Raw genomic sequence first — 9,836 nt, forward strand, 5'->3', positions numbered from 1 at the left:
ATCCACCGCGTCTCCATGACCCTTAGCCCACAAGAGGCAGATCAAGGGTGGCGCCGACAGGGGGCAGGGAACCCTAACATAGGACCCACTTGTGGAAGGGGCAAGAGAACGTGCGTCTTTACTTAATCTAAGACTTAGTTGTTTTTTTTGTGAAAAAATGATCTTAGTTTTATTAAATCTATGGTTAAACTTTAACCCAAAATAAGAGGGGTCCAATAAACCTGAATGGAGGGAGTAGGACCAATGCAAGTAGTATCTTACAACGGCCAATGTTTAGTGCTTTCTCATTGTTATTATTGACCTCTGTTGTATCTCGATTGCATTTTGGCCACATAGTCTATCAACTTCAATAAATATGTGAGGAAAAACTCAAGGGTACTATACTGTACGTTGTATTGTGAACTTACCATTATCCATTAAATGTGTACATGCTGACCATTGGTTCGTTTTCAATGCAAATATGTCATTTTGTTTTTGTTCTTTTTTTTTGTGAGGTCATTTTGTCTTTGTTAGGTTCATGCTAAGTGCCCCCGCAAAAAAAAAGAAGAAGAGAAAAACAGACTCATAGAAAGTGTTTATTTTAAACGAGGCAAAAGACTTGCCATTTCATTGATTAAGGAAGAAGGTTTTAGACAGGAGCCGCAAGCGGCAAACTAAAGAAAAACTACTCTCGCGGCATTACAATACCCAAGTGCTTGGCACCCGCCAAAACCCAGAGCGACACCTCATGCTTGATCTTGTTAATGATGACCACCGAAGGGACCGCCACGCTGCGGAAGACTCTAGCGTTTCTCTTGGACCAAATCTCCCATGAGATGAGCATCATCAATGAGGCAAGGGCTTTGGGGGAGCTGAGATGAATCTGAAGGTTACCGTTCCACCATTCTTTGACCGAAGCGCTCGCCGACCATGAAGTAGTAGAGATGTGGTGCATTCCAAGCCACGGTAGGATGTCGTTCCAAATGCGCAATGTGAAGCGGCATTGGAAGAGTAGGTGAGCAGCGGACTCATGTGCATGCTTACAAAGAGGGCACAATCCGTAGTTGGGCCAGCCACAACGGATCAAGCGGTCTCATGTCCAGATCCTATTTTGAAGAACTAGTCAAGCAAAAAATTTGCACCACGGGGGAGCCCACACCCTCCACACGGTCTGAACAAGATCAAAGGATGTCAGACCTTCAAATTTAGCCTTGTATGCCGAGGAAGCAGAATATATCCCATCCTTAGTGAACTTCCAAATAATCGAATCTTCCACCTCTTCCACTAGGGCCACCGATGATAATCTTTCCCAAAGGTCAGCAAACTGCTTGATATGTGCGAGGGACAGACCGTTGGTGCCATCAATATAAGTGATCCAAAGATTGTTGGTCATGGCTTGCTGGAACGAGGAGTTCTTCTTGCAAGAGAGGGCAAAGAGGTCCGACACGATGTCACAGGGGCGTAAGCCGTTGAGCCACAACGAGTTTCAAAATTGTGCAGTTCGTCCATTTCCAATAGTGACCATAGTGGCAACGCAAAGAAGTGGCGATCATCCTCCGTGCACGGCGTTCCCATGCCAATCCATGGCTTGCTCTTGTCAGTTCATTCGAACCATAGCCATCGGAGCCGCAAAGCCTTAGCAAACTTATCCAGATTAAGCACTCCGAGTCCGCCCTTGTCCTTGGGCTTGCAGACGAGCTCCCAGTTAACCTTACATTTTCCTCCGGATACCTTATCCGAGCCCGCCCAAAGATATGCACGGCAAATACTACCGATTTTCTTGAGGAACTCCACCAGGATGTCGAGAGGCATGAGATGATAAATAGCAATAGCGGTAAGGACAACCTTTACAAGGACCACACGGCCAGCAGAGGCCACATGTCTTCCCTGCCAGGGAGGGAGCTTGCCTCCAATTTTATTCTCAAGATACTGAAAGTGGATTCGCTTGAGGCGCTTGACGGATAAGGGAAGTCCAAGGTAGCGCATCGGGAATGAGGTGCGCACTGTCGGAAAAGCATGAAGAACATCGTCAAGGTTGATGTTGTCACATCGGATGGGAGCAACCAAACTTTTGGCACAATTAGTGACAAGGCCAGACACGGCTCCGAAAGAGGCCAGAGTAGCAGCAAGGAATTGGACGTCTTCCTTAATGGGCTTCACAAAGATGGCGGCATCATCGGCGTAGAGCGAGGCCCGGATGGGTGAAGATCTACCACAGAGAGGGTGTAGGTGCCCTTGGACTGTGGCCTTGCAGAGGAGGTGGCGGAGCGGATCGATAGCTAGGACAAAGAGAAGAGGGGACAATGGGTCCCCCTGGCGAAGGCCACATCCATGCTTCAGGGGATCACTAATACGTCTCCAACGTATTTATAATTTTTTTATTGTTCCATGCTATTATGTTATCTGTTTTGGATGTTTAATGACTTTATTATGCACTTCTATATTATTTTTGGGACTAACCTATTAACCAAAGACCCAGTGCAAATTGTTGTTTTTTGCCTATTTCAGTGTTTCGCAGAAAAAGGAATATCAAACGGAATCCAAACGAAATGAAACCTTCGCGAGGATCGTTTTTGGAACAAACGCAATCCAGGAGACTTGGAGTGGACGTCAAGGAAGCAACGAGGCGTCCATGAGGTAGGAGGGTGCGCCCAGGGGGGTAGGCGCGCCCCCACCCTCGTGGGTCCCTCGTGGCTCCACCGACCTACTTCTTTCGCCTATATATACTCATATACCCTGAAAACATCCAGGAGCACCACGAAACCCTATTTCCACCGCCGCAACCTTCTGTACCCGTGAGATCCCATCTTGGGGCCTTTTCCGGCGCTCCGCCAGAGGGGGAATCAATCACGGAGGGCCTCTACATCAACACCATAGCCTCTCCGATGATGTGTGAGTAGTTTACCACAGACCTTCGGGTCCATAGTTATTAGCTAGATGGCTTATTCTCTCTCTTTGGATCTCAATACAAAGTTCTCCTCGATTCTCTTGGAGATCTATTCGATGTAATTCTTTTTGCGTTGTGTTTGTCGAGATCCGATGAATTGTGGGTTTATGATCAAGACTATCTATGAACAATATTTGATTCTTCTCTGAATTCTTATATGCATGATTTAATATCTTTGCAAGTCTCTTTGAATTATCAGTTTGGTTTGGCCTACTAGATTGATCTTTCTTGCAATGGGAGAAGTGCTTAGCTTTGGGTTCAATCTTGCGGTGTCCTTTCCCAGTGACAGCAGGGGCAGCAAGGCACGTATTGTATTGTTGCCATCGAGGATAAAAAGATGGGGTTTATATCATATTGCTTGAGTTTATCCCTCTACATCATGTCATCTTGCCTAATGCGTTACTCTGTTCTTATGAACTTAATACTCTAGATGCATGCTGGATAGCGGTCGATGTGTGAAGTAATAGTAGTAGATGCAGAATCATTTCGGTCTACTTGTCACGGATGTGATGCCTATGTTCATGATCATGCCTAGATATTCTCATAACTATGCGCTTTTCTATCAATTGCTCGACAGTAATTTGTTCACCCACCGTAGAATATGCTATCTTGAGAGAAGCCACTAATGAAACCTATGCCCCCCGGGCCTATTCTCCATCATATTGTTTTTCTATCAACTAGCTATTTTTATCATTGTTTATTTTACAATCTTTACTTTCCAATCTATACAACAAAAATACAAAAATGTTTATCTTATTATCTTTATCAGATCTTACTTTTGCAAGTGGCTGTGAAGGGATTGACAACCCCTTTATCGCGTTGGTTGTAAGGTTCTTGATTGTTGGTGCAGGTACTAGGGACTTGCGTGTAGTATCCTACTGGATTGATACCTTGGTTCTCAAAAACTGAGGGAAATATTTATGCTACTTTGCTACATCACCCTTTCCTCTTCAAGGGAAAACCAACGCATGCTCAAGAGGTAGCAATCACCCAGAACTCCATTGATCAACACCCTCGAAGTGGCGGTAGAGAGCAAAGCTGAAACCCAGTCGCGAAATCTATCGGGGAAGCCAAGGTGTTTCAGCAGGTCCATGAGGAAGTCCCAACGTACAGAGTCAAACGCCTTTTTGATGTCTAGTTTGAACAAGAGCGTTGGGGAGCGGTTGCGATGAAACTTTCTTGCCAAGTTTCTGACATATATAAAATTGTCATGGATGCTTCTCTTTTCTCTTTTTTATGAAGGCACTCTGGGCGTTGGAGACAAGTTCATGCATGTGAGGAGCCAGCCGGTTAGCCATCATCTTGGCAATGATCTTCGCGATGGCGTGGATGAGGCTAATTGGGCGGAAATCCGAAATGCATTCTGCCCCATCTTTCTTTGGGATGAGAGTGATGTTCGCCGAGTTGAGCCAGTTTAAGTTCGTGGAGTGCAGATTGGAGAAGTGGTTGACAACAAGCAAAATATCATCCTTTATGATCTCCCAGCACGCCTTGAAGAAGGCCCTAGAGTAGCCATCGGGTCCTGGTGCTTTGTCGCTGGGGAGATCAAAAATCACCTTTTTCACCTCTTCAACCAAGAAGGCAGCCCCTAAATCAGTTAGATCGCAAGCCGGCACCGGGACGGTGTCCCAGTTGATGTCGGTGGTGCGCGGCTGACCGCGTCTCGTGACCTCAGAAAAGTGGCTCTGTATAATGGATTTCTTGTGGTGGTGAGAAGTAACCCACCCGTTGTTGTGCCTGAGACGGTGAATGAAGTTCTTCCCCCGTCTATGGTTTACACGCAGGTGGAAGAACCGAGTGTTGGCATCACCGTCTTTCAAGTTCGAGATTCTTGAGCTTTGTCTTTTCCGCGCACGCTCAAGAACAGCAAGGCCTACCACTTTCTGCTTAAGTCTCTTTCGAAGATCTCGCTCGCGGGCACTTAGGGGACGAAGATCTTGAGCCACATCCAAGCGGAGAATAACTTCCAGGGCCATATGAATCTGCACCTTCAAGTGCGCGAACATTGTCCTACTCCATTTCCTTAATTTTTTGCCAGCCTCTTTTAGCTTGTGAAAGAGGTTGAGGTATGGGTCAGCGTGACCAGAATTGGTGTTCCAAGCTCCCTGGACTACCTCTTTAAAGCCGGGCATTTTGATCCAAAAGTTTTCGAAGCGGAAGGGTTTTGACCTCTGCGGGCCTTTGCCATTTGAAAGGAGGAGAGGGCAGTGGTCCGATAAGGATGATGAGAGGGCGTGAAGGATGTGTGTGAGCTCGCAGAGATTAAGCGTATTTCTAAAGCGGACGATACAGCTTCGGTCGATATTTGTTTTATTCTTGTCTTGCGCATGGTAGATTTGATTAAAATCACCGGTGACCAACCACTTTGAACCTGGTGGGGGCTTCTTATTGATCAACTCTTGGAAGAAAGTGTGGCTGCACTAGTATACTCTCACATGAGTGGATGCCACTAGAAGTACTATGTTCATGTGTGGGCTTTGTCAATGATTCTCGCCGTGGGTCTTTTTTGACAATAAATTCACGCAGGTGGTCTATGCAAAAAATTCGCACACAGTAGGTACAGGAGTTGCCGTTGATAATCTTCCAGACCAGCGTTTAAAACAGGTCAAGTGGATAAAGAGCCGGCTGAAAACACTGACCCTTTCGCTTTCAAGTCCTTGTCAACTCAACAAATCAAGGCCGTTTTACCGAATCAAAAGCATTGGCAAGGAGTGATCATAAACTTGATGCAGAACAATCAATGCAGAGCACTTTTGTAAAAAATAATGTAGCCCAGTTCAAAAGACATTGTTGCAAACTGACCTCTTCCATTCCTCGGAGCCTATATATATGAACTGTGCGTCTCAGAGACGACCATCTCAATCTATAGACATAACAACAACTAAAGCTAAACAGATTCATCGAAGACAAACACCAACCGAATCTCGTGACATCCGCCGAAACACACCTCCACATGCCCTTCAACGATGAAGACGCACCGCCAAAACTGGGCCTAGGTTGGGAAAACTTTATTGCATCCTCAGGGAGCCGCCACTCACTCGTCTTCCTGAACAAGACACAAACAGTAAACAAGCTAAAAACCCAGACATAAAGTTGGAGCCCTTCACCCGCAAGAGTTGGGATCCACCGCGCCTGATAGCCCTAATGCCACAGGAGGTTAGGTAGATCGACGCAGCCGCCGGCGGGAGGCAGGGGAACTCTAGCTAACGTGGGACTTGCTTGTGGAAGAGGCAAGAGAAGTCTTTACTTAATCTAATGATCTCAACTTAATATATTTTTTATGAAGAAATGATCACAACTTAGTTAAATCTATGGGCAAACTTTAATCCAAAATAAGAGGGATTTAATAAACCGGAACCGAGGGAGTAGGACCATTGCGACTAGTATCTTACAACGGCCAACCAGTTTAGTGCTTTCTCACCGTTATTGTTGACCTGTGTTGTACCCCCTCTATAAATTAATAGAAGAGCTGATAAGTTCACAATACAACATACCTTTGAGATTGTGAACTATATGACCAGAATGCAATCGAGATACTATCCCCATCTTAAAGGTATGTTGTATTGTGAACTTGCCATTATTATCTACTCTCTTCGTTCCTAAATATTTGTCTTTCTAGAGATTTCAAATGGTCACTATATACAGATGTATATAGACATATTTTAGAGTGTAGATTCACTCATTTTGCTCCGTATGTAGTCACCATTTAAAACCTCTAAAAAGACAAATATTTAGGAACAAAGGAAGTATTAAATTAGTAAGCTGACCATTGGTTCGTTTTCAATGCAAATATGTCATTTTGTCTTTGTTAGATTCATGGTAAGTTCCCCCGAGAAAAAAAAAGGAGAAAAACAGACTCATCGAAAGTGTGACAGCACTAGTATAATCCCTCTCGAGTGGATGCCACTAGAACTCTAGAAGTGCTGAAGTAAGCAACGAAGAAAAATGTTCACGTGTGGGCTTTGTCAATGATTCTCACCGTGGGTCTTTTCTGACAATGTATTCTCGCAGGTGGTCTACTGTGCAAGAAATTCGCACACAGCGGGTAGAGGAGTTGCCGTTGGTTATCTTCCAAATCAGCGACTAAAACAAGGAAGTGGATAAAGAACTGGTTGCTCCTTTCGCTTTCAATGCCCTGTCAATTCAACAAATCAAGGCCGTTTTACCGAATCAAAAGCGTTGGCAAGGAGTGACCCTCCTCCGATGGTTTGAGTGGACACAAGATCATAAACTTGATGCAGCACAGTCAATGCAGGGCACTTTTGTATGTAATACAAAGTCCTTGCCGCAAACCGACCTCTCCCATTTCTCTGCGCCTATATAAACCCTCCGTGCATCTCAGAGACGACCATCTCATCAACGATGACGAGCCTCTCTTCTTATGTCTTGCTTCTCATTTGCGTGGCCACACTGTACACCACCAATGCATCCCAAGAGGCAAGGCTGAGAGAGTTCATCTCCTCTAGGAGGGACATTGACAGCAGCACCGACACGTTTAGACCGCGTAGCATAGCCGAGAGGGGCGCTGGCAGCCTGGACACAGAGAGCTCTGCCTCTGACCAGAGCTCTCTGAAGGCGGCCGACAAGATCACGGCGCTGCCCGGGCAGCCGGAGGGCGTCGATTTCGACCAGTTCGGCGGGTACGTGACCGTCGACGAGGAGAACGGCCGCGCCCTCTTCTACTACCTCGTCGAGTCGCCTTCCGGTGCTTCAGAGAAGCCACTCCTGCTCTGGCTCAACGGAGGTTAGAAGTTAGAACTATAAATCGGTAACTGAACATATCATGTATAAATTTCTCCATGACAGTGGTAACCCTGACACTTGCATACAAAGGGCCAGGGTGCTCGTCGCTGGGGTACGGGGCAATGCAGGAACTGGGCCCGTTCCGTGTAACGGAAGACAACAAAACGCTCGGCAGAAACATGCACGCTTGGAACAACGGTAAACCTACGGGCGCCTTGTACAGACTAATAGTTACTTCCCCTTTAATTACATAAGAGAACTCAATTTGCTTGTGAAATATACTGGCAGCGGCTAACGTGATCTTCCTGGAGTAGCCGGCCGGTGTGGGATTCTCCTACTCCAACACGTCTTCAGACTACGACCTCAGTGGCGACGAGCGAACCGCCGACGACGCGTACGTCTTCCTGGTGAGATGGCTGGAGAGGTTCCCGGAGTACAAGGCCCGCGCCTTCTACATCTCCGGCGAGAGCTACGCCGGCCACTACGCGCCACAGCTCGCCGCCACCATCCTACTCCACAACACGTACAACAACAGAACCATAGTCAACCTTCAGGGCATCTTGGTACGTGAAATTTACAAGCTATACTGCTATAGTCATACTCGTATGAAACATGGTGAATGACCAAAGGTCTTCTGAATATTAAATGGGCTCTTTTCTGTCGAAGGTTGGCAACCCTTATCTCGACGACAAGAGGAACAATCAGGGCACCATTGACTTCTTCTGGACACATGGGGTGATGTCGGACGAGGTCTACGCCAACGTCACCGAGCACTGCGACTCTGCAGGTGAAGCATGCAGCGGCGCCTGGGACGCGTTCGACCCCGGCCAAATTGATGCGTACAACATCTACGCTCCCGTTTGCGTCGACGCGCCCGACGGAGCGTATCACCCCAGTGGCTACGTAAGGAAACAAATTCATTCTTAGTTGCTTGTGCAGTCAAAATTGAAACTGAAATTCTTAATTAGTTTCTCCAAAATTGCATGCAGCTGCCTGGGTATGATCCGTGCAGCGATTATCCTACCATTGCCTATCTCAACGATCCAGCGGTGCAGGAGGCTTTCCACGCTAGGATGACAGAGTGGTCGCCATGCAAGTAATCCTTTGAACTGGGCACTGATTTAGCACACAAACGGTCAACAATTTTGCAATGTTTTTCACCCACACGTCCGGAAGTTAACCATGTGATTTGTGGTTGCAGAAACTTTACGTGGAAAGATGCGCCGGTGACTATGCTCCCATCCATCAAATTCTTGATCGAGAACAAGCTTCCCGTGACTATGTGGATATTCAGGTAGTAACAGATTACCATCAGTTATTCTCAGACACCTGGAAAGTATTTACTGTTAGTAGTAAATAAACTTTGCTACATTTTTACAGTGGTGACTTCGACTCCGTGTGCCCTCTTCCGGCGACGAGGTACTCCATTCAAGACCTTGGACTTCCTGTGACCACTCCATGGCGCCCATGGGTGGCAAAGGAGGAGGTGAATCCCATCATCGAAACATTTCTCATCTACTACAGTGTTTTGGTCACCTGAAACTGACGAATTCACTCACTGGTTAGGTGGCAGGGTATGTCCAACAGTACGCCGGAGGATTGACGTTTCTATCAGTGAGAGGTGCCGGTCATCTTGTTCCGTCCTTCCAGCCTGAGAGGGCGTTGATAATGTTGACTTCTTTCCTGAAAGGGATGCTCCCGCCTTACACACAGGACTAGTGAGTCATGTCAGGACAGTTGCTACGGCACCAAAATGGAAGGTTTATTTGCTTAATCTTACTATGATATGTACTTGTATCCGGTCAGAGTTGAAAATGGTCCTTGTCCTTTGAGTGGACATGTATTTCTTGTTAAATGACTTCATGATACAACTTTGAATAATGAGATTGCTAAATTCGTGAGATCTCACGCGGAGATCCGTTCGAAATTGTCTTTTATACTTTTTCTTTCTTCTTCTTTTACATGTTTTGCCATTTGATTGAGACTTGGTTAAGTCTTAGTCGACCGTGATCTAGCCACACCCTTTGAATAAAGATAACTGTTACGGTTTGGTGGTTAGCTTTTAATGATTTTGTGAGGATCACACAGATGTATTTATTTATTTTGTAAGGAAGAAACAAAGTTTAAGATCATAATTTTCATGTGGCTCGTGATGAGGAGCGAAGCC

The 9,836-nt window shown here is 46.1% G+C and overlaps 1 pseudogene; it reads left to right on the forward strand.

Annotated features, from left to right (window-relative positions):
- Positions 1-7,288: 7,288 nt before the first annotated feature.
- Positions 7,289-9,209, forward strand: LOC123101377 (serine carboxypeptidase 1-like; annotated as a pseudogene).
- Positions 9,210-9,836: the final 627 nt, after the last annotated feature.

This window comes from Triticum aestivum, chromosome 5A, assembly GCF_018294505.1.
Source record: "Triticum aestivum cultivar Chinese Spring chromosome 5A, IWGSC CS RefSeq v2.1, whole genome shotgun sequence".
Lineage (NCBI taxonomy): Eukaryota > Viridiplantae > Streptophyta > Magnoliopsida > Poales > Poaceae > Triticum > Triticum aestivum.